Here is a 21,734-nt window from a genome sequence, read left to right as displayed (position 1 = left end):
TCAAAGAAAATATCTTTTCTGCCCTTGAAGATCTTAAGTCTCTATTGAGGAAGGGCAACAAACAAATCAAATATTATGGTATAGTTGTTAAGTGCTATTATAAAGACATTTATAGGTAGGTTGCTATGGGAACACAGAGGAGGGGGATCTAAATTAGATTGAGTAGGGGGACAGGAAAAGCCCACCAGACAAGGTGATGGGAGTTGAATTTTGAAAGGCAAATGGAAGGCACCTGTACGTAGTAACAGGAGGATGGTATTTTAGAGGAATCACAAGAAATTCAAGACACAAACAAGTTCAGTACACCTGAAGCTAGGAGAAAGCGAGGCCAGAGTAGCATTTCTGAAAGTGTCTTCAGTGAAAGAGACTTAGATGAAGGAATAAAAAGCACTCTGTGGCCAAAGGAATTTGTGAACAGTGGCTTAAACAAAGTTAAACCGAATCACTCAAAAGCCTTCTCAAGGTCATTCTTCTCAGAGGGGTGGGAGCGAAGAGTGGACATGGAGTGATAAGAATTTGCAGCATTTTCCAAATTTCTGTGTCGGTCGAATAGTTTTTTTTCTTCCCACAGAAAACCAAGACTGGTATTCCACTACATAAACTTTGGAAATTGTGGAGCTAGAGAGGTAGACAGAAACCAAGTCATGGAGATTTTTATCTACTCTAGGCTAAGAAACTTGAATTTATATTCTCAAAGCTGTCTGAAGGATTTTCAGCAGGGGAATGACTTGATCAAATACAACATATAATTTAAGCTTTTACAAAATTAAAGCCATTTAGTTTCTCCCTCTAAACAAATATAAACTGAAAGATAAAAAATCAGATGTTTTGAAAACAGCTAAATTTTCCTTCTGAAAGAACGCGCTGGGTACCAATTCTTCCCTTAGAAGCTGCAGCTTTCTCTGTAATCAGTTCATTGTGGAAGCATTTTGACTCCTACTGGGAAACCTTGATGGAGGCCTGAAGCCTGTGTTCACAGGTTCAATTTGAAACAATTAATGAGCATTGGGATAAATGGGGCTTTAAAACTGGCCACAGCAAGATCTAACCAGTGGAAAGTCATCTCTCAGAAATAATCTCCATTTGCAGTATAATTAGAGCGCTTGGATTGGGGAATGGGTCTTAGCCTTAAATTACACAGCTGGCTCTCCTTTTCTGAGAATGTTTTATTCTAAGAGAGGATAAGTGGGTGCATGCATACCAATTGGCCAGTGATCATTCTCAGCTTTACACCCTAGTGGTAACAGTTCTTTACTCAGTTTAACTACTGATACATTGTGAAAGCTAGATACAAAAGGATACGTTATAATACCAAACAGTAATAAACATGGAAATGTTAACACTGGATTTTTCTGGGAGATTATGGATAATTTTTATTTCATTTTATTTTTTTCTGTATTTTCCAAAGTTCCAGAGTGATAAAGTATTATTGTTATAATGAGGGAACAGGAAGGCTTGAAAAAAAAATTAAGAATAGCGATAACAATCTCTGAGAATGTAAATCTGTGAATATGGCTGTGGTCATTGAAGAGCAAATATAATAGTCAAAGATTCAAGGTTTATGGGATCCTAGATAATTTATGATTTTGCATACATAGCTCAGAGCAGAACTTCTGAAAGAGTTTATTACTTTTGAGAAGGTCATTATCTTGGATTTGGGAGTTTTCTTTCCTAAAAAGCTCAAGTGTGCTCAAATGTATTCTCTTCACATGATGGAAAGGAATAGGAGATATGCTCTCTAGTCTACAAATAGGAATGCTGAGGTCCTAAAAGCAAAGTTTGCTTAATATCACACTTTGAGTCAGAGGCACAGTGGAGACCAGCACGTCTTAGGCCTCTTCTTTCTCCTCATGGAACTCAGTATTTCTTCTTTTGAATTTAAGTATTATCCATTCAGATAAAGGTTTGATTCAGGGGCCAGTCCTTCTTCATCCACAGCTCAGAATACAACAGTCTCTATCTTCATGGCATTCTGATAACCACCATCCAGTCTTTGGATTGCTGTGGGGACTATAGAAACCACGGTCTCCATGTGATCACGAAGGGGCTGATTTGCCTGGCAGACAGCAGGGTGGAAATGGCAAGTGGCAAGCAGTTGGCAGATAATGCTGCAGGGATACAAGAGCCAAGCAGCAGCTGTCACAATAGTGTAGTGGTTGGGTTCACTTTCCAAAGCTCCAAGTTTTCCTTAGCAACAAAATGTAAACAATTCCTTTGGCTAATATTAGAGTCTGATAGTGTCTGCCTTTGATTCTCTTGTTCTATTTCTCCTCTAGCTTTTTCCCTCTCCCCCCACACCAACACTGAATTTTACATCTTTTTTGGTGGGTGGCCTTTCTTTTTTTATAGAAATGGCTAAACATAGTTTTCCTCCACAAGTCGCTAAAATTGTTTCTGTCTCCCAAATAGCCACATTACATGAGATTCTGCTTTGCTTGGTCAAGATACGGTCAGTACTGGCTGAGTTATATATACACCACACATATCAACCTTCTTGAATCTCTTGGGGATTCTATGTAGTTATTCCTGCTAATGTGAAGCTGTCAGCAGATTAATTTGGCATCATCTTTGGAATGTTAGAATTTTAAACCAAGTAATTAAACTCTGAGTCATGGTTTTTAAATGCTATTGCATTCATCCCTCTGTCTCTAAGCTAAAGACTGGCAGCTGTCAATTCAAAAAGGTACTCTAGAAAAGAGATTTGACAAACTCCTCTAGTCTCTCTCCATTTTTGTTCTAAAATAAGTATTAATCTAAAAGTCTGCAGCAGTGCTGAATTTACCAAGTTTTTTCTCTACTGATATAATCTCTCTCTTCCTAAGTATGAATATTGAACAGGAAGAGACTGAAATGTATGTAGCAGAAGGTACATTTTCTATTATATTGCCATTCTGGAGGTCTCTGGGTTGCTTATACAATTAGGATTATGCCATGGGACTCCAAACAATTCTGGAATAGAAAGAAGGAAAAAAGTGATTGGGCCCTAATTCTTCGGTAACAGAATAACAAGAGGCTTCACCAGGTTGAAAACACTTTACAAACAAAACTACTTTTAGTGTTATATGGCACGTCTTTGTGATTTTTTTTCAGACTATGTCTACTTTGAAATGATAATGATGATATGTGAAATTAGGCTACCCCTAGATAGTTACTCCTGTGTAACTGTGAAAGGCTGGACTTAGTGGGAAGAGCACAGGATTGATTTAAGTTCTAGTTCAGCCTCTTATTTGCTGTGTGATTTTGGTTAAATAAATCAGGTTCCCTTTCTGACCCATTCCTTATATGTAAAAAAAAAAAGGGGGGGGGATGATACTACCATGTATGCTGGTTGTGGGGATTAGAAATAATTCATGGGTAACCCAGATGTCCCTAAGCGTATCTCATGGTGCTACTGTAATGAAACAGACTATGTGAAAGTACTTTGCAAACTACAAACCAATTTAGAGAGATATATGACAATTATTTATGTCGTTGTCAATAAAATGCTTTTTTGGCTTTCATTAAGATCTGTACCTAGCTTCTCCAAAGCTAATATATTTGGAAGTAAAATCTACCCCAAAATGCTAAATATTGGTTCCATTTTAGATTTCACATTGGTTTATTTAATGTTTAAACCCTACATGCTATAGGGATTCTGTATCTCCTACATGCTATAGGGATTCTATATCTCAGGGTTATAAGACTTAATTTCTTAATTTAAACCCATTTGTCCTGTCTTTGGTCTCTTTACCTATTATTTATAATGCCATGCATTGCTGTGATGTGCTTCCTGGAGCCCTCAGGGAAAATCTCCATAATGGTAACATAGTAAATGACAGCAATATGCAGATACTTTTTGATGCCTTTTCTTCTCTGGCTAAGAGGTGTTCAGGAATCTAAGCACTTGCATATTTATTTGAAGTGACAACTAGTGAAATAAGTGTGATGATAATGCCAGCAGTTGACCCTTGCAGGAAAGTTTGAACCTGGATCTCCTATCCTAGTGATATTCTTTGTATTAAAAATGGTAGTAATTCCCTTCCACAGATTCTTTTCCTGCCTAAGTTTCTGTTGTTTTGCAAACAAGTATATTCCATACTATGCAATATTGGATATTTTTGATACTAGGGTAAACATGTTTTTATATTGGTTATTGTGATGATTATGTAACCCTGTGAATATACTAAAAACTATTGAATGGTACATTTAATAAGTATGTGAATTGTATCTCAATAAAGCTGTTTGCAAATAACATTAGTACTGTTTAGCCCCATTAAACAGTTCTGGGAAGGAAGACCTGGATGCTGTCTACTAAGAATTAACACAATGAGATTTAAAGCCTCTAATGAAAAGTCTATTTTCTTTTTCTCATATTTCTGTTGCTAATCATGGCTATCGCAATGCCATCTCACTTCATTTTCCAGAGATAAGGGCATTTCTCATGCATTTCCTTAGCACACCACTTAACTGTTCAGGAGTGGAGGCTTAAAAAGTTTCCCCTCTTCCTCAGTCCATGTGTTGAGAGGAAAGGACAAGAATGCATTCCCTCATGCAGCAGAACCTCTGGTGGTTCAATCCCATGTCCCCAGCCACTTCAGAGTAAAGAAGCAGTCACCTAACACCTGCTACTCAAAGCCCATATCAGCCATGTTTTCACAGTTAATCTCCTTCTGATAAAGTGGTTCTTTTTTCAGAGCTGTGAGTATTGGTGACATGTAGGAGGGACCAAACTTTTGTGCCCTCACTCAACCCCCTCCTTCACTTCTACCAGTTGATTTTCCCATATTAGAAAAAGACAGTTGCTTGTAACAATCTCATAAATTGGACGTTGCTGTTTACGAGGGAAGGCCAGCCAGAGGAGTGGCACCTGTTTGCTGAAAATTGGGCGTCTGGGAAAGCTGCCGCACAGGTGTGTGGCAATGTGTGCCTGAGGTACCTTGACCTGCTTTCACCTGGAATGATTTGATCTGCCATTCCCAGTTTTATGGAAATCAGAGGCACAGGAAGTTGATCTGTGCATTCTGGGGAATTGAGACAAGCCTCTGCCATGGTTTTACTCGTACTCTCGGCGTTTGGGGGCTAGCTGAGGTGTGCTGAGTTGAGACATCAAGTGCTGGACATGGAATGGCAGAGGCAGCAGGTAAAATTTCTTTGTTTGATAGCTTTGATATCCTAGAGGCATGTTTCTACTCTCTGACTTCTCCATTCCCTTATGGGTCTTTGGGAAGCTGGCTTGGTTGCATGTGTTGTTTTGCTGGTGTGGCTGGGGGAGGAGGAGAGGGCAGTGGTAAGAGCAAGATACAGAGTGTTCAGAATAACCAGTTTGAAACTTCTCTGGTGTTTCTTTATATTCCTAATGAATTTTATCATGTGCTCTGACTTAAGGATCATACCCAAGAGGTTAGGGTAGTAGAGGACGATCAAGAATTTCAAGAAGTAGGAATATACTTCTCTTTTTAAGAGGAAACTGATATTGGTACTGCTATTCTTAAGTTGGATGGTAATACAGAGCTAGTAGTTGTAGTATTCTTTATGTCTTGTTTGTCTTACATATTACATAATATATATTTTAAATAAAACAAGGACAAATTGTCGGATGTTTAGGGCAATTACAGAGAGAAGCTGGTTTAGGTAGGTGAAGGGGCAGATTGAAACTTGAGGTGGCCTTTGAAATTATCAAATGAAGAGACTAGTTTGATAAGGTCTTCTGAGGAAAAGCTGTTTACTTACTACAAACTGTATAGTCAGATTGAATCTTAATGGAAGCAAATGTTTTTCCACGTATGTAAGATGAAGGTTTCCTAATTGATCATGCTCAGAGGACTAGTTTCTGGACAAAACTCAAAATCATGCTGAGTCAGGTGGTATAGAAAATCCCACTGATGGTTAGTCATTTTAGTCTTATAGATTACTCCTCAGACTCTTTGAATTCAATTTATTCAAAACTATATGATTCTCCCCCCCCCTTTTTTTTTTTAAATCTCTTTCTACTTTTCTTCCTCTATTTTGTATCTTTGGTAATTGTGTCACTTTACCTAGGTAGAAAACTTAGACCATTTCCTGAACGTTTTACTTTCATGACCCTCTTCCTCTATCCACATGTAACCTCCTTCATGGAATGGCTTTTTCTCATCTTCTCTGCTTAACAAAGTCATATTTATACTGTACGAACTCCTGCACTTTAAACCCCACTACTGATCACCCTGCTCCTGAAGCCTGAGGCTGAAACTATTATTCTCTCCTTAGTGTTCTTTTGTAGCCCTAATCTCTGGACTGGTTTACCAATGAGTTAAATGGTATGTGGTCTCTCTTCATTACTACATTATGAGCGTCTTAATGCTGCTTTTTTTAAATTGAGTTTTCTTTCACACCACATTAACCTAATACACAGCAGATGTTGGGTAAATGTTTATTGAATACAGTTATTTCTCAGATGAAAATAAGCCCCTGTGTCCTAATCATCTATGCCCATAAGATGGCAGCAGAGGAATGTTCAGTTCATCTCCATGAGCCTCATGCTCCCCAAACCCCTATTTTGTGTGTGGGATAGTTTATAGATGAACATATCTATCCCATTCCTTTGGAAGTGTGTTAATACAGAGAACACAGATGTTTTCTGGCATACGGAGGCCCTTTGTGGACTTCCCCTCTGGTGCTTTGTTCAAGAGCAGCAGGCACAAGGTAAAAAAGCTCCCTGGGTTGCAAGGGAAGAGACCTAGTTTACTCTTCAGCTAAGCACATAGTTTATGCCTTCTCAGGCAAGCCATTTAACTCCTCTAGTCTCAGTTTCTTAACTGGCTAATTGGTAGAGGTGGGAGATTTGTGGGTCATATTGGATTTTAAAATAACAGCATTCTAAATCAGCAATGGCTGTCTTAGTTACGTGCTCAGTATTATGCTGAAAACTGTGGGTATAATAAGAAAGGGTTGTGCCTTCAAGATCGAGCATATCAGATATAAGCATAGTAAACCATGATTGTATATTAAGGAATACTATATCCTTGAGAGCAAAATTATGTCTGGGTAGGTTCGTTAGTTCAGAGAAGAAGGTGAATGGTGTAAGATGGAGTGGTCAGAAAGGGTTTCATGGGGCCAGTGGAGATACAATTGAGTTGTCTTTCAAGGTTTAAATGGGATAAGAGAATTAATATTTTTGAAAATTTATTATATGCCCAGTACCCTGCTAGATGCATTTAAGCTTCATAACTTTGTGGGATATGTAATATTATTTTAATACATATAAGTAAGAGAATGAATTAAGGCTCAGATAGATTAAGGAACCTGCCCACAGTTATAGAATTATTAAAGAATGAAAAGCCAGGATTTAAAGCCAGATCTTTCTGCGGAGTGATAGCGGCACAGATGTCACCAGGCCCTTCACAGCATAGAGATGCGGAGCTCAAAAGCACCAGCACCCTTGAGGTGAGGACTGGATGTGTGTCACACCAGTGGTTTCACATCAGCCGAAGAACGTCACCTGTCATGTTAATGTTGTAAGTTTGATTTTTATGGCGTCTTCATTTTATTTTTAAAATTTTAGTATTGTGATTATATAAAAGCTATAAGCAATATTTAATCTGGCATGTGCCTATATTTAAGTAATGTTATAATAAAAACAACTCAAGTAAAAAAAAACAAAACCCAGGTCTTTGGGGCTTCAAAGCCCATGCTTGCTCTTCCACACCACAAGCACATACATCCAGTGAGTCAATCTTAGTACCATACTGTGAGCGTGGCGATATGAGCACAGTGGTTAGAAATTCTCGATATTTCTTTGAAGGAAAGATAGAACTTTTAGGAAGTGAGTAGTTGTCTTGGGAGATGTCACTTCTGAAAATAAAGCAAATTGAAAACTTTCTACCCTCTCTGTAATCTAAATGAGAAATAAGGTTTGTTTTTTTTTAAACCGAATGAGAAGTTGTCTTATGGGTCACCTGGCTTGTTCAGTGTTGGGAGAGGATGCAGCATATAAGAAGTTTATCTTTGGGAGAGTTCCAGGGCCTTGGGCAGGCATATATTTCTATTTTAAGAAGTACTTAAAAAATGGAATTGGCTGACACACTTACTTGAATGATTGTTTTTGATTCTTCTTTAACCGATGATTTTTCTTCCTTTTTGTCTCTTAGTTTACTCTGGGTAGTATACTGACCTACCTCTTTAATTGATTTCCTCTGAGATAATCTAGTCTTCTGACCTGAAAAAGGGAACTAGAATGTGATTCAGAATCCCTGAGCACTTGTGCTGAAAATGGCTCACTGATCATTGACATGTAAATATAGGAATAGCTCAAAGATCCTTTAGGAACTAAATTCCATTATAATGAAGCTGACAATGTTTTAAAGAAAGAACACTTGGCATATAAAACTCATAAATAATGGGAAGCAAAACCGCAAGCTTAGCTATATCTATGACAAAAATACACCTTCACAAAGATTTTCTTTGTCCTTGACAGGTGCTTGTCTTTTCCATCATAATAGAATTCACCTTTGTCCCTGAACTACCTTCTATGGTTACTGTATCTCACTCTTCCCTTTGCTATTAGTCTTGGAAAAGTCCTCTAATTTCACTTCATCCACTTGCTGGCCTTCTAGTCACTCTTCAACCTGTTAAAATAGAAAATCTGCCCCACTTGCCAATCCAAGGAAATTGTTCTGGCAAAGGGCCGTGTAAAGTTCTTAGTCACTTCATCATGTACCTTGAACTCTTGGCCACACTTTATAACATTGACTACTGCCTTCCTAAATTTTTATTCTACCATGACCTCTCTGATACCATTCATTCCTGGCTTTCTTCTATATTTTGATTGCTCCTTCTTTGTATTCTTTTTTAGGCCTTTTTCCTCTATAAGCACCTTATTTATTGTCCCTCAGGCTTTCCTTTCTCTTCCCAGGACTCTTCCTAGCTGACCTTATCTACTCCAGTTGCTTCCCTTATCACTCGGCTCTCTATTTTCAGCTCAGACTTCTTTGTTGTGCTTCATAACATGACATGTAAAGGACTGACTTAGGATGGTGCCTGACTTCCTAGGTACTCCATAAAGATAGCCATTTCTGGCCATTATTTTCCTTTTTCCTTTATTTCTCCATCTATTTAAAGTATTGCTACAGGTATATATTTCTATAAGGGTTCTCAAGTCTTCTTTAGAAAGAGGGTATAAACAAACCAAACCACTGCTTCTGCTGACCTTAAAAAGGCAAGAGAGAAAGTCTGTGCTCATGTAGTTTTTAAAAAAATCTTTGTTGATGATCCATCATAAGTATCACCCAATTGAGAAACTTGGAAATCTAACTAGGAGCCTTTTTTTTTTTTTTTTTTTTTTTTTTTTTTTTTTTTTTTTGAGACAGAGTCTCACTTTGTTGTCCAGGCTAGAGTGAGTGCCGTGGCGTCAGCCTAGCTCACAGCAACCTCAAACTCCTGGGCTTGAGTGATCCTTCTGCCTCAGCCTCCCGAGTAGCTGGGATTACAGGCATGCGCCACCATGCCCGGCTAATTTTATATATATATATCAGTTGGCCAATTAATTTCTTTCTATTTATAGTAGAGACGGGGTCTCGCTCTTGCTCAGGCCGGTTTTGAACTCCTGACCTTGAGCAATCCGCCCGCCTCGGCCTCCCAAGAGCTAGGATTACAGGCGTGAGCCACAGCGCCCGGCCTAACTAGGAGCCTTTTTATTCTTTACTTCTCACAGTTGGTCTATCTCCAAGTTCTGTCATTCTTCTTAAGAATCCTTCACGTAGTGGCATGTGCATGGAGGCTAAGGCAGGAGGGTCGTTTGAGCCCAGGAGCTTGAGGTTGCTGTGAGCTAGGCTGATGCTACTGCACTCTAGCCCGGGCAACAGAATGAGATCCTGTCTCAAAAAAAAAGAATCTTTCAATTCCATCCTCTCCTCTTTATCTGCACTGCCCTCCATTAACTCAGGCCCTTCTAACTGGCCCTTTGGCCTTCTTTCCTGCCCTGCCCTATAGTTCACCCTCTGCAGTGCACATTAGTGATCTTCCTAACATGCAAATTGGATCAGTCACTGTCCTGAATTTGCTATTTATCATTCACAAATTTGTATGAGTTGTTATTACTTCGTTTATGTACACACATGTGATACTTTCACGTGTTTTTATACTTTATATATTAATAAATTGTATCATCTGCACACACCATTCTGAAACTTGCTGTTTTCACCCAGCATTCTGTTTGTTCCATCTAAATGCTTATTTTATTTAATCCATTGTGTGATTATACCAGTTTTTCTTTTTTCATGTGCTAATGGATATTTAGGTCTTTTTTTTTTTTCCCTTCTTTGCTAATACTAATGATGGTGCTGCGTACATTCCTCTTCATGTTTCTTTATACAGAAGTGCAAGAGTTTCTCAAGAGTATTTATTTTCAAGTGGAATTTCTGGGTCTGCAGGGTAAGTGCATCTTCACTGGACAATGCGTAATTGCTCTCCTACACACACTGTCGCCAGCAACGTATGAGAGTTTCTAATTCTTTACAAAAGGCTACACTTGAAACGTTCTTGTTTGCCAACCTAAGAAGATGAAATAATTTCTCCTCGTTTTAATTTGCGTTTTCTTGATTACTGGTGAAACAACATCTTATGTCTAGAGGCTTTTCTGGTTTCCTTTTTCATGAATTCCCCGATTATATATTTTATTGATTTCTGTTGTTGTCATTGGGTTGTCCTTTATTTTTTAATTGGTAAAAGTTTTTCATATATATATTCAAGATATGAATATTTTTGCAAGTTATGTATCTGTATTACTTTTTAGTTTGTCTCTCAAAGTCTATGCAATATTTTATTATGTGGATGTTCCATAATTTATTTAATAATCCCCCTTATTGTTTGAGATTTCAGTTATCTCCATGCACATTTTGTGTATTGACTTTCTTGGATTATTTTGTTAAAAAAAAGGTGGTGCTGCTGAATTTGTCTTGGTCTACTTGGTAGTCAGTGATAAATATTTGAGACAGTTGGCCAGGTCCAGTTGGCATAGCCTATGGGTATAAAATAAAGCAGCATTTGCTGGCCTTGTTGGTGCTTGAATCTGCCATTTGTAGCATCAGTAACACCTGCTCTGACCAATGAACTAACTGTAAAGTGACCTACTTAAGTAAAACATTGTCATTTGTGAAAATGGCTTTGGCACTTGAGGCTGGCGTGTTTTTAATGGAACAAATGTTCAGAAGGAAAAGAATTCAAGATGATATAGTACTTTATCTAAAGTAGGTCACAGAAACATAAGAGTCACACTCTCTATAAACCAAAAGGAGTGCACTGAGCCACAGTTTGGTGATATATAACTTAGAGTCTAGAGCAAGGATCAGCAAATGTTTTCTGTGAAGGGCCAGATAGTAAATATTTTAGGCTTTTTAGGTCGTATGGTTTCTGTTGCAACTGCTCACTTCTGCCAGTTTAGCATGGCAAGCCCATTTGTTTATGTATTCTATCTGTATTGTCATGTATTCTCTATGACTGCTTTGGCCCTACAGCAGAGTTGTTGAGTAGGCATGCAAAACCTAAAAGATTTCCTATCTGGCCCTTTACAGAAAAAAATTTGCTGACCTCAATCCCTGCAGCCTCAGCACTATTGACATTTGAGGCCAGGTAATTATAGGTCTAGAGGATCAAGAAATGCTAAGTTTGGCCAAGGAAAATTCCTCTTTTTTTTTTTTTTTAATTATTATTAATGGAATTGTACCTTTGGTTTCTTGCTTAAACTTCAGCTCTGATCTTGGTTTTGAAGTAGGCCAAAATGACACATGAGTATTTGAATGCAGTTGTCTTAAACTATGAAACCAGATCATATCTTGAGATGTGACACATATTAATCAAGAAATCTTCCTGATCTGTAGCAAGCTTATCAAATTGAGCAGTATTTACAGTCTTCCTCTATTTAGGTTTAACCCATTTATAGCAGATCTGAAATTCATTCCTGTATTTCTGTCTGTTAGGTGTTTCTTTTTTTATCTCTCTCTTCACCCTGTTGGCATTTGCCAGCTGGCTGGGCTTGAGCCTAGAGTGAGGCAGTATTTACAGCTCACTTGGATGGACGCAGCAACTAGGGTAGCCCAAGGGCAGATGAAATAATATCCAGGATGAGAACGCTGCATCTCTCTTTGCTCTATCTTCTTTCACCTGAGGAAGAATTTCTTTCTTCTCTACCTATCAAATGAGAAGTAGTATTGATTGGTTTAGTACAGTGTATAAAATATGCATCTAATGGAATGGTATTTTGGGAACTATTAGCAGCATTGGCTCTGCCAATCCCCAAGGTTTTGCCTTCCTCCCCTTTTCTCCTCCCCTTCCTTCTCCTCCTCCTCCTCCTCCTCAGTAGCAGCTTCTTAGCAAATTACAAGCTTTGCTTCTGGCTTGCTGGATAGCAGTGGCAGTGTGAGCCTTTGCTAGTTTCCAAGGGAGACCGGGTGCTGAGACTGCAGTCTTTCCCAGCAGCCACTTACCTTTCTTGCTACTCGTCTCCACGCATCTCTTGACCTTCATTCTGCTATGCAGGCCTGTGCAAGGAGGTAATAGTCTGTTTTCTTGCAGCTCTCTTTGTCAAAGCGGGCAGGGGAAAGTAGGGTGGTACAGGATAAGGCCTATGGAGACAGCAGAGTATAAATGCTGCAATTAGGAAAAAGTAGCTCTAAAGTGTGCTGTATCTGTGAGCTTGTTTCTATTTGCTATATCAATAGAAATATCTTAAAAGTGTGAGCCCCAGCACTATATCATGAAACTTAAAAGTACCACATATAAAAATGGGAGATTATTTCCTCTGGGAGGCATAGAAGAAAAAGGGGAACTTTGAGAAGAAAATAAAATCAATTACTTTTAGACTTAGCTGCCTAGCAAAATGCATTCTTAACCAAATTTTGTTAGGTTTATGTGTTTTATGAGTTGGATTTGGTTTTCAGGGCTTGACAATAGTGTCTCTAAATTGGATTCTCAGTACTTCTAGAGATGTGATGTCCAATATGGTAGTCAGTAGCTATGTGTGCCTACTTAAATTTAAATTAATTAAAATGAAATTAAAACTTTAGTTCTTCTGTCACACCAGCCATGTTTTAAGTGCTCAGTAACCACATATGACTAGTCGCTTGTCACTAGTGACACATTGGACTATGCTCGTATGCAACATTTCCATTGTCAATACAAAGTTCTATTGGATAGTACTAAAGAAAGTGACCTATGGAATATGGGAAATTTAATGTTTGGCCAGACCAGTGAATAGGCATTTTAGTGAGAAGACTTAGAGGCCATTTGTCCAGAATCATAAATCCATGTAAATATGGATTTACAAATGGTTTAAAGCTAGATGGGATCTTAAAAACTATAGACATACATCTTTGTTTTATAAATGAAAAAACTAAGATCCCAAGAGATCAAGTGATTCTCTTAAGATCAAACACGTAATTAATGGCAGAGCTGAAACTAGAACCCAGGCACCTGTTTTTTCTATATACCACTGTTTTAGCCTCCCATTTCCAGTTAGAAACAGCAAGGAAAACTTGAACTAAAACCTGCCTGATGGGGCCCTGGCAGCTATAGAGGCAACTGCATCCTCCAAAGGAGAATTTAGTCCCTCATATTTTTTTGACATTTATATTTTGTTCATGACAGTCTTATAGAATGTTGATGGCAACTTCTGGAAATATAAAAATTGTACTTTCCGAAGAAGAGAGTGTTGATTATGGCAAACTTGTGGGAAATGTCAAGGGATGCTAGGAGAAATCTAAGGCAAGACATCTTTACCCATTAGTTCATATTATTGCTGGATTTGGAAGAAATGTCTTGCTGTATGAATCCATCCACATGGTTAGAATACCATGGTACTTGGTTAGAAGAAACTGTTTTCATTGTGGTACAGTATAAGAAAAGCTATACTAGAAGCAGGAGAACACAGTTATAATCCCTTTAGGTGTACAACATCATGAATTTGGGTAAGTATTTCAATATATCCTTTGGCCTTAATTGACTCATTTGTTAAATAGGGATAAATTTATCATGTCTACCTGAAGTCTTAGAATTAGATCAGATGACATCTTGAAGTCATAAAGGGTTTAGCCATAGGTCTATGATTCTGTTATTTCCTTAAGTCTCCCCCAATCCCATCCCCATAGCTATCCCTATATGAGCCCAGGTTGATATCAAAGAAGTTCTTTGTGGAATCTTTGAAAAACTTCTGCTTACATATTGTTATACATAAGACATAGTCCAAGGAATGACAATCTGTCTTATAAGACCATTAGATATTCTGTAATAAATGGCCACAGTATCCTGAGTGGTCAGTAATAAAAGACATACTGTAAGTGATATATAGTATATCTTTGATTATATAGAATATTATAAATTATTCTAATTATATAATAAAGGACATATACTATAAGACTCGTCTATAAAAGATGTATGCTCAATTTGGTTCCTTTCCTGTTTGGAGTGAACACATTTATTTTATTTATTTATTTGTTTGTTTGTTTTTGAGACAGAGTCTCACTTGGTGTCCCTGGCTACAGTGTGGTGGCATCGTCATAGTTCAGTGCAACCTCAAACTCCTGGGCTCAAGCGATCCTCCTGCCTCAGCCTCCTGAATTGCTGTGACTATAGGTGCATGCCATGATGCCTGGCTAATTTTTCCATTTTTAGTAGAGATGGGGTCTTGCTTTTGCTCAGGCTGTTCTCATACTCTGAGCTCAAGCAATCCTCCTGCCTCAGCCTCCCAGTGTGCTAGGATTACAGGTGTGAGCCACCACACCCAGCCTGGAGTGAACACATTTAAATACCCTTCTCTCTTCAACAGATTTGAAGTTTTAGACTCTTTAATGCCATTTCAAAAACCAATTTTCTATTGGATTCCAGACAAAAAAATGTATTTTTTAATCATTCTAGGGAAAGCAGCTTTGTTCTCTTCTTGGAAATAAAGGTTATTTCTTTTTCCTTCTTCTACTTAGAGTAGTTTTATTTTATTTATAAAACCCTATGAACCTTCATGGAGAATATTTTCAAGGGAATTAAGACTGCTTCCAAATGAGTTATCCATTTCTGGTAAGAATAATTAAGGGGAACTCTTTTATTAGACTAGATGGGATGAATATTATAGCACACCTAGTCTTATTTTCCAAATTACAGATAAGCTTTTTTTTTTTTTTTTTTTGAGACAGAGTCTCGCTTTGTTTCCCAGGCTAGAGTGAGTGCCATGGCGTCAGCCTAGCTCACAGCAACCTCAAACTCCTGGGCTCAAGCGATCCTTCTGTCTCAGCCTCCCAAGTAGCTGGGACTACAGGCATGAGCCACCATGCCCGGCTAATTTTTTTATATATATTAGTTGGCCAATTAGTTTCTTTCTATTTATAGTAGAGACGGGGTCTCGCTCTTGCTCAGGCTGGTTTCGAACTCCCGACCTCGAGAAATCCACCCGCCTCAGCCTCCCAGAGAGCTAGGATTACAGGCGTGAGCCACCGCGCCCGGCAAGATAAGCTTTTAATGTGTCAATGAAAATAATGTAGTAGGAAGGTGGTAGTAGCAGCAACCAAGCTGTACTGGGTACTTACTGTGTGCCAGGTACTGTTCTAAGTGCTTTGCATGAGTTTGCACTTAATCTTCACAACTCTATTAATATATCTGTATGTATCTATTATAGCTGTTAATATCTTCATTGTATAAGAAGCTTAGGTTAGAGTGCTTAAATAATTTATCCATGATCATTTAACAAGTAAATTGAGAAGCTATGCTACAAACCCAGGTAATCTAATTTCCATGCCAGGGCATTTTGTTATTATACTTGTCAGGAGATGTTTTAGGTCTTTTATTGTTACTTACTATGACTGGTGATTTGCTAGGCACTTTGCACAAGTTCTTGAAGACAAAAGTGTGGTCCATCTGTAGTATGTGAAGGGGCACTATAAATTTTAGAGGCAGAGAAAAAGTATACCTGTGAAGTCATGCTTAATGCTGTGTAATCAATTATTTGAATGCCGCTGATTGTATTAATATCTCAATGTCATAGCAAATACAAAGAAAAATGCTTCCTTTCCTCTAGGAAACACAGTAGACAGATAGGGTAATTAAAGGACCTTGGCATCCGAATCCTTCCCATGCCACTGAACTGGGAATGTTAGCCTAGCTTTAACCGTATGGCAGAAGGCTGGGGGCTAGACAGGAAGCTATAGCTTCCATTATAGTTTCAAAGTTTTTATTTCTGTGTTGTGAGCCTGTATCTATCTTCTTTGCATAACAACGAAGAATCCTGTAGCATTCAGATTCATGAATGGCTGCAAAGGGAGTCTGAAGCTCTTTCTTTCACTTTGGCTTCTATTCAGTATGCGAAGAAGAGATAACAGTCAAGAATTAGGCTGGGCGTGGCAGCTTACGCCTGTAATCCTAGCACTTTGGGAGGCCAAGGCAGGTGCATCACTCAAGGTCAGGAGTTTGAAACCAGCCTGAACAAGAGCAAGACCCCGTCTCTACTAAAACTAGAAAGAAATTAATTGGCTAACTAAAAATATATAGAAAAAAGTAGCCGGGCATAGTAGCGCATGCCTGTAGTCCCAGCTACTCAGGAGGCTGAGGCAGAAGGATTGCTTGAGCCCAGGAGTTTGAGGTTGCTGTGAGCTAGGCTGACACCAGGGCACTCTAGCCTGGACAACAGAGTGAGACTCTGCCTCAACAAAAAGAAGAATTAAGTATAATTGTGATGCTATATATGTTATGTGGGTAAAAATGGCATGTGAGTAGGTTTGCTAGTATCCCAGGCAGAACTTCATGGGAAGTTAGTTCTCACCAATTTCAGTATCTGTACTACAGCTTTGCCAGTTTGGGGACTTAATTTTTTTAGTTCACTTAGAGGAGAGGAATATGTTAAGGAAGGACTGAAGCCTAACAAACTATAGCAGATTGATTTTTTATACATATATATATATATACACACACACACACACACACATACACACACACATATATATATCAATTCCAACTTATTAATTCATATTAAAGGAAAAGATATGACTATTAGAACATTGCCTGCTTGGGGACTTCTGCTTCAGGCTATGGCATATTTTGTTTTAGGCAAATTCTTACACTGAAAATAACTAGAAAACCTGGATAAATATAAGAAAAAAAATATTTCAAGGTCTTAGAGAATTCTTAAGGAAGTTGAAAACTTAAGGGGTCAAGATCCTGGAGAGAAGGAAGTCACAAAAGGGCGAACCCAGCATTGGACTATGCTTTCCACCGGAAACATTTGCTGACCAGTAAAAGCAGTGGCTTTGAGGCTAAGAAACTGGGCAAGACTGTCTGAGGGAACAAAACTTGGAGTTCAGGAAGAGAGCCCAGTAGATTCCTCAGACTTTGATCTAGAACCATGAGAGGATTACATCGTAAGAACTTACCAGAAATTGGCCAGCCCTTGCAAAGATCGAAGCCTTCCAATCACTTCAGTCTCAAAATGGATTAAGGTACCTAAGCCTATTGTTGAAGGGGAAGCCTTGCCAATAACATAACAATTAACACATATTTTCTATGTTATATGTATTATATACTGATTTCTTATAATAAAGTAGAGAAAAAAAATATTATTAAGAAAGTCATGAGGAAAGAAAATACGTATATAGTACTGTACTACATTTATCGATACCATAAGTGTGAATCATCTGTTTACAAGATGAATCATCTGAAATGGCAGGCAGTTGCAGCTACAGACCTTAATCTACAGTTCATATCAAGCAATTTAACTTTTTTCTTATAATGTTATCATTTTTCTCTGCTTCTTGGGAACAATTTCAGCATCACTAGTGACACTTTGTATGGTTCCCGTGATGTTATGGTTTTGCACTAAACACAATGAAAAATACACAAGAACCATGAGAGATCTTTTTTTTTTTTTTACTATAATATGCAATTTACTGGAGAGACGAGCTGCTTATGTGGCGATGATTAGCATCACAGTGTTTTAAGCAGATACTCCCAAGACTTGAGCTCACTATAATAACAACAGGAGGTAGCTGCAAAATTATGACAGTAATACAGTATGTACTACAACTAATTTAAAGTAGATATAATTTAATACTATATCTTTATGTTTGTTTTCATTTCCCTCAACTGCAAGTGGTACCATGTATGGTCTATAAGTGTTTGCATGTATAAGTTTTGATAAATTTTAACTTTTTATAATATATTTGTATGTATTTTATGGTAATAAATGATAGAATAGACTAGTATCTACGTATATTTTATGCATTCATGACATACGTAACTTTTTCGTAATTTTTTCAATATTTCTAGGCTATGTGCTTTGTCTGCTTTTTCACATTGTTGCAAATCTCAAAAAATTTTTCTATTTTTATTTTTAAAATCCACGTATAAGTGGACTTGCACAGTTCAGCCCCTTGTTTGTTGTTCAAGGGTCAACTGTATAAGATCACATCATCTGCAGTCAGGGAAAATTTGATTTCCTCCTTTCCAATTTGGATGCCTTTTATTTCTTTCTCTTGCCTGTAGTCTCATTTACTCAAGAGGCTGAGTTGGTAGGATCCCTTGAGCCCAGGAGTTTGAGGTTGCAGTGAGCTATGATTATGCCACTGCACAACAGCCTGGGCAACAGAGTAAGATCTTATTTCTAACCAATAGACAGATAAAAAATCTGGGTCTCAGCAGCTCGGGCAGCAAGAGCAATGGCAGAGGCAGCGAGAGCAATGGCAGTGGCAGCATCCCAGCCTCCCAGCTTTGGGAAGGCTCTCAGTGTGTGCCCTCTCTGCCAACAAGATGCCCAAGAAGAAGGTCAGCTCTGCCGGCTGATGGTGCAGTGAAGGAAGAGCCCAAGAAGATCAGCGCATTTGTCAGCTAAACCTGCTCCTGCAAGAGTGGAAATGAAGCCAAAAAAGGCAGCAGGAAAGGATAAATCTTCAGACAAAAAAGGGCAACCAAAAGAGAAAAGGGGAGCAAAGGGAAGACAGGCCAAAGTGGCTAACCAAGAAACTAAAGAAGATTTACCTGGAGAAAATGGAGAAACTAAAATTGGCTACAGCCTTTGATGAAGCAGGAGTGAAAGAAGCCAAGTCTGATCAATATCATACATCGTGTCTTATCAGTGGTCCCTGTCTCCCTTCTTGTATAATCCAGAGAAATATTTTTATCAACTATTTTGTAAATGCAAGTTTTTTAGTAGCTCTAGAAACATTGTTAAGAAGGAGGGAATCCCACCTCATCCCATTTTTTAAGTGTAAGTGCTTTTTTTTAAGAGGTAAAATCATTCGCTGGTTGTTTATTTTTTTGTACAACTAGAAAAAGTATGGGATATTGAATTATGGGAGACTTTGTCTTGGGTGTCAGCTTAACAATTCCATAGATGGGGGGGTTGCTTTTTATATTCTACACTACAGAGCATACTAAATGGCAATATGGAGTTCCCCACCTACATTTAATGTCTTGAACATTTTAAATTACTTCTGTTCCCATGTTGGTTTTTAGTAGACTTGTTTCCTAAAGAAAGCCACTCCTCGATTGTGGCTTTCCCTGTCAGAATTGCATGTACTCTGTAACGTCTTTGGTCATGGTAGTCCTGTTTTCCTAATAACTTTGTTAATGTGCTGTGAAAGTTTGAATATTTGAGTATGCAGTATATATGATAAATTGTGAATTGGTGGGACTTATTAACAGCTTATCAACTTTTGAAGATACTGGAACTTGATATCCTCTTAAAATTTGCCTTCAAATTTTAATCTGGAAAGTCACTGAAATAACTGTTTAAAAAAGAAGTAAAATAGGCTGGGCGCGGTGGCTCACGCTTGTAATCCTAGCACTCTGGGAGGCCGAGGCGGGCGGATTGCTCAAGGTCAGGAGTTCAAAACCAGCCTGAGCGAGACCCCGTCTCTACTATAAAAATAGAAATTAATTGGCCAACAAATATATATATATATATATAAAATTAGCCGGGCATGGTGGCTCGTGCCTGTAGTCCCAGCAACTCAGGAGGCTGAGGCAGTAGGATTGCTTGAGCCCAGGAGTTTGAGGTTGCTGTGAGCTAGGCTGACGTCACTGCACTCACTCTAGCCTAGGCAAGAAAGCGAGACTCTGTTTCAAAAAAAAAAAAAAAAAAAAGAAGTAAAATAAATTAGATTTTTTGTATGTATATTAAGAATTATTTACAAATTGAAATGTCTGTGCTGATCCTCAGCACAACCAATAAAGTCTCAATTTCAAAAGGAAAAAATTTATATAAAATAAAGATATATGAAAAGGTGATAAATCTTGACCAAGTTGAGCTTGTCCCAAGAATTCAGTATTATTTTGTCATTCAAAAATTTTTCAATGTGGGCCCGGCGCGGTGGCTCATGCCTGTAATCCTAGCTCTCTGGGAGGCCGAGACGGGCGGATTGCTCAAGGTCAGGAGTTCCAAACCAGCCTGAGCAAGAGCGAGACCCCGTCTCTACTATAAACAGAAAGAAATTAATTGGCCAACTGATATATATATATAAAAAATTAGCCGGGCATAGTGGCACATGCCTGTAGTCCCAGCTACTCGGGAGGCTGAGGCAGGAGGATCGCTTGAGCCCAGGAGTTTGAGGTTGCTGTGAGCTAGGCTGATGCCACGGCACTCACTCTAGCCTGGGCAACAAAGCAAGACTCTGTCTCAAAAAAAAAAAAAAAAAAAAAAAAAAAAATTTTCAATGTGATTCACCGTATTAACAGAAAAAAAGGGAGAAAAACTATCATCTCAATGTATGGGGGAGAATAACATATGATAAAGTTTAACACACAGTAATGGCTAAAAATAAGCAAACAAAAATCCTCTTAGCCTGCATTCTGGTTGCTTTAATTTGATGTGTGGTAGCTACAGAAATCTTACAGCAGACGTTATACTTGATGATAAAATTCTGAAAGCTTTCTCTCTGAAGGCAGGAATAGAGCATGCATACCTACTCTCACCACTGCTTTTCAACATGTCCGAGAGATTCTAACCAGAGCATTTAGACAAGAAAAGAAATAAAAATTATAAGGATAGGGGAAGAAGAAATAAAATTCTCATTTTATAGATGACATGATTCTGCATGAACAGTAATACATTTACAAACACAGTTCCCTTTATCCATGAGAGTTACATTCCAAGACTCCTAGTGGATGTCCAAAACCACAGATAGTGTGGAACCCTACAAATACACTGTTTTTTCCTATACATACATACCTATGGTAAAGTTAATTTATAAATTAGGCACAGTAAGAGATTTAACAATGATAACTAATAATATTAATAAAATAGAACAATTAGAACAAAATACCAGCATCACTACTCTTGCACTTTGGTGCCATTTATTAAAATTAAGGTTGCTTGAACATAAATACTATAATGTCACAACAGTCGGTCTGATCACCTGGATGGCTACTAAGTGACTAACAAGTGGGTCACACGCCCAGTGAGGACACACTGGACAAAGGGATGATTCACATCTTGTGAGGGACGGGAGTGGAACAGCATGAGATTTCATTATGCTACTCAGAATGGTACACAATTAAAAATTTTTGAATTGTCTATTTGTGAAATTTCCATTTAATATTTTCAGACTGCAGTTGACCTCGGGCAACTAAAACCACAGATGAGGGGGACTACTGTAATGTTTACTGATGGCTGATAGCATTCCTGCCATTTTGACTTTGCCCGAGTTCATTCTTAGAGTGTAGAAATTCCTTCAGTATGTGGAAGCACCTTGTCATTCCTCAAGTGTATGCAGCAAAGGTTTTACTTTTGCTATTACTTTTCTTTCTCTGTA

At 38.2% G+C, this 21,734-nt stretch overlaps 1 protein-coding gene and 1 pseudogene across 7 annotated transcripts in view; both read left to right on the top strand.

Moving 5' to 3' along the window:
• The window catches only part of PPP1R12B (protein phosphatase 1 regulatory subunit 12B), a 177,129-nt gene that overhangs the window by 77,076 nt on the left and 78,319 nt on the right, over positions 1 to 21,734 (top strand). The window lies entirely within an intron of this gene.
• On the top strand, positions 9,280 to 21,729 carry LOC142863850 (non-histone chromosomal protein HMG-14 pseudogene; annotated as a pseudogene).

This window comes from Microcebus murinus, chromosome 23 (assembly GCF_040939455.1).
Source record: "Microcebus murinus isolate Inina chromosome 23, M.murinus_Inina_mat1.0, whole genome shotgun sequence".
Lineage (NCBI taxonomy): Eukaryota > Metazoa > Chordata > Mammalia > Primates > Cheirogaleidae > Microcebus > Microcebus murinus.
This window is presented reverse-complemented; position numbering and strand designations above follow the sequence as displayed.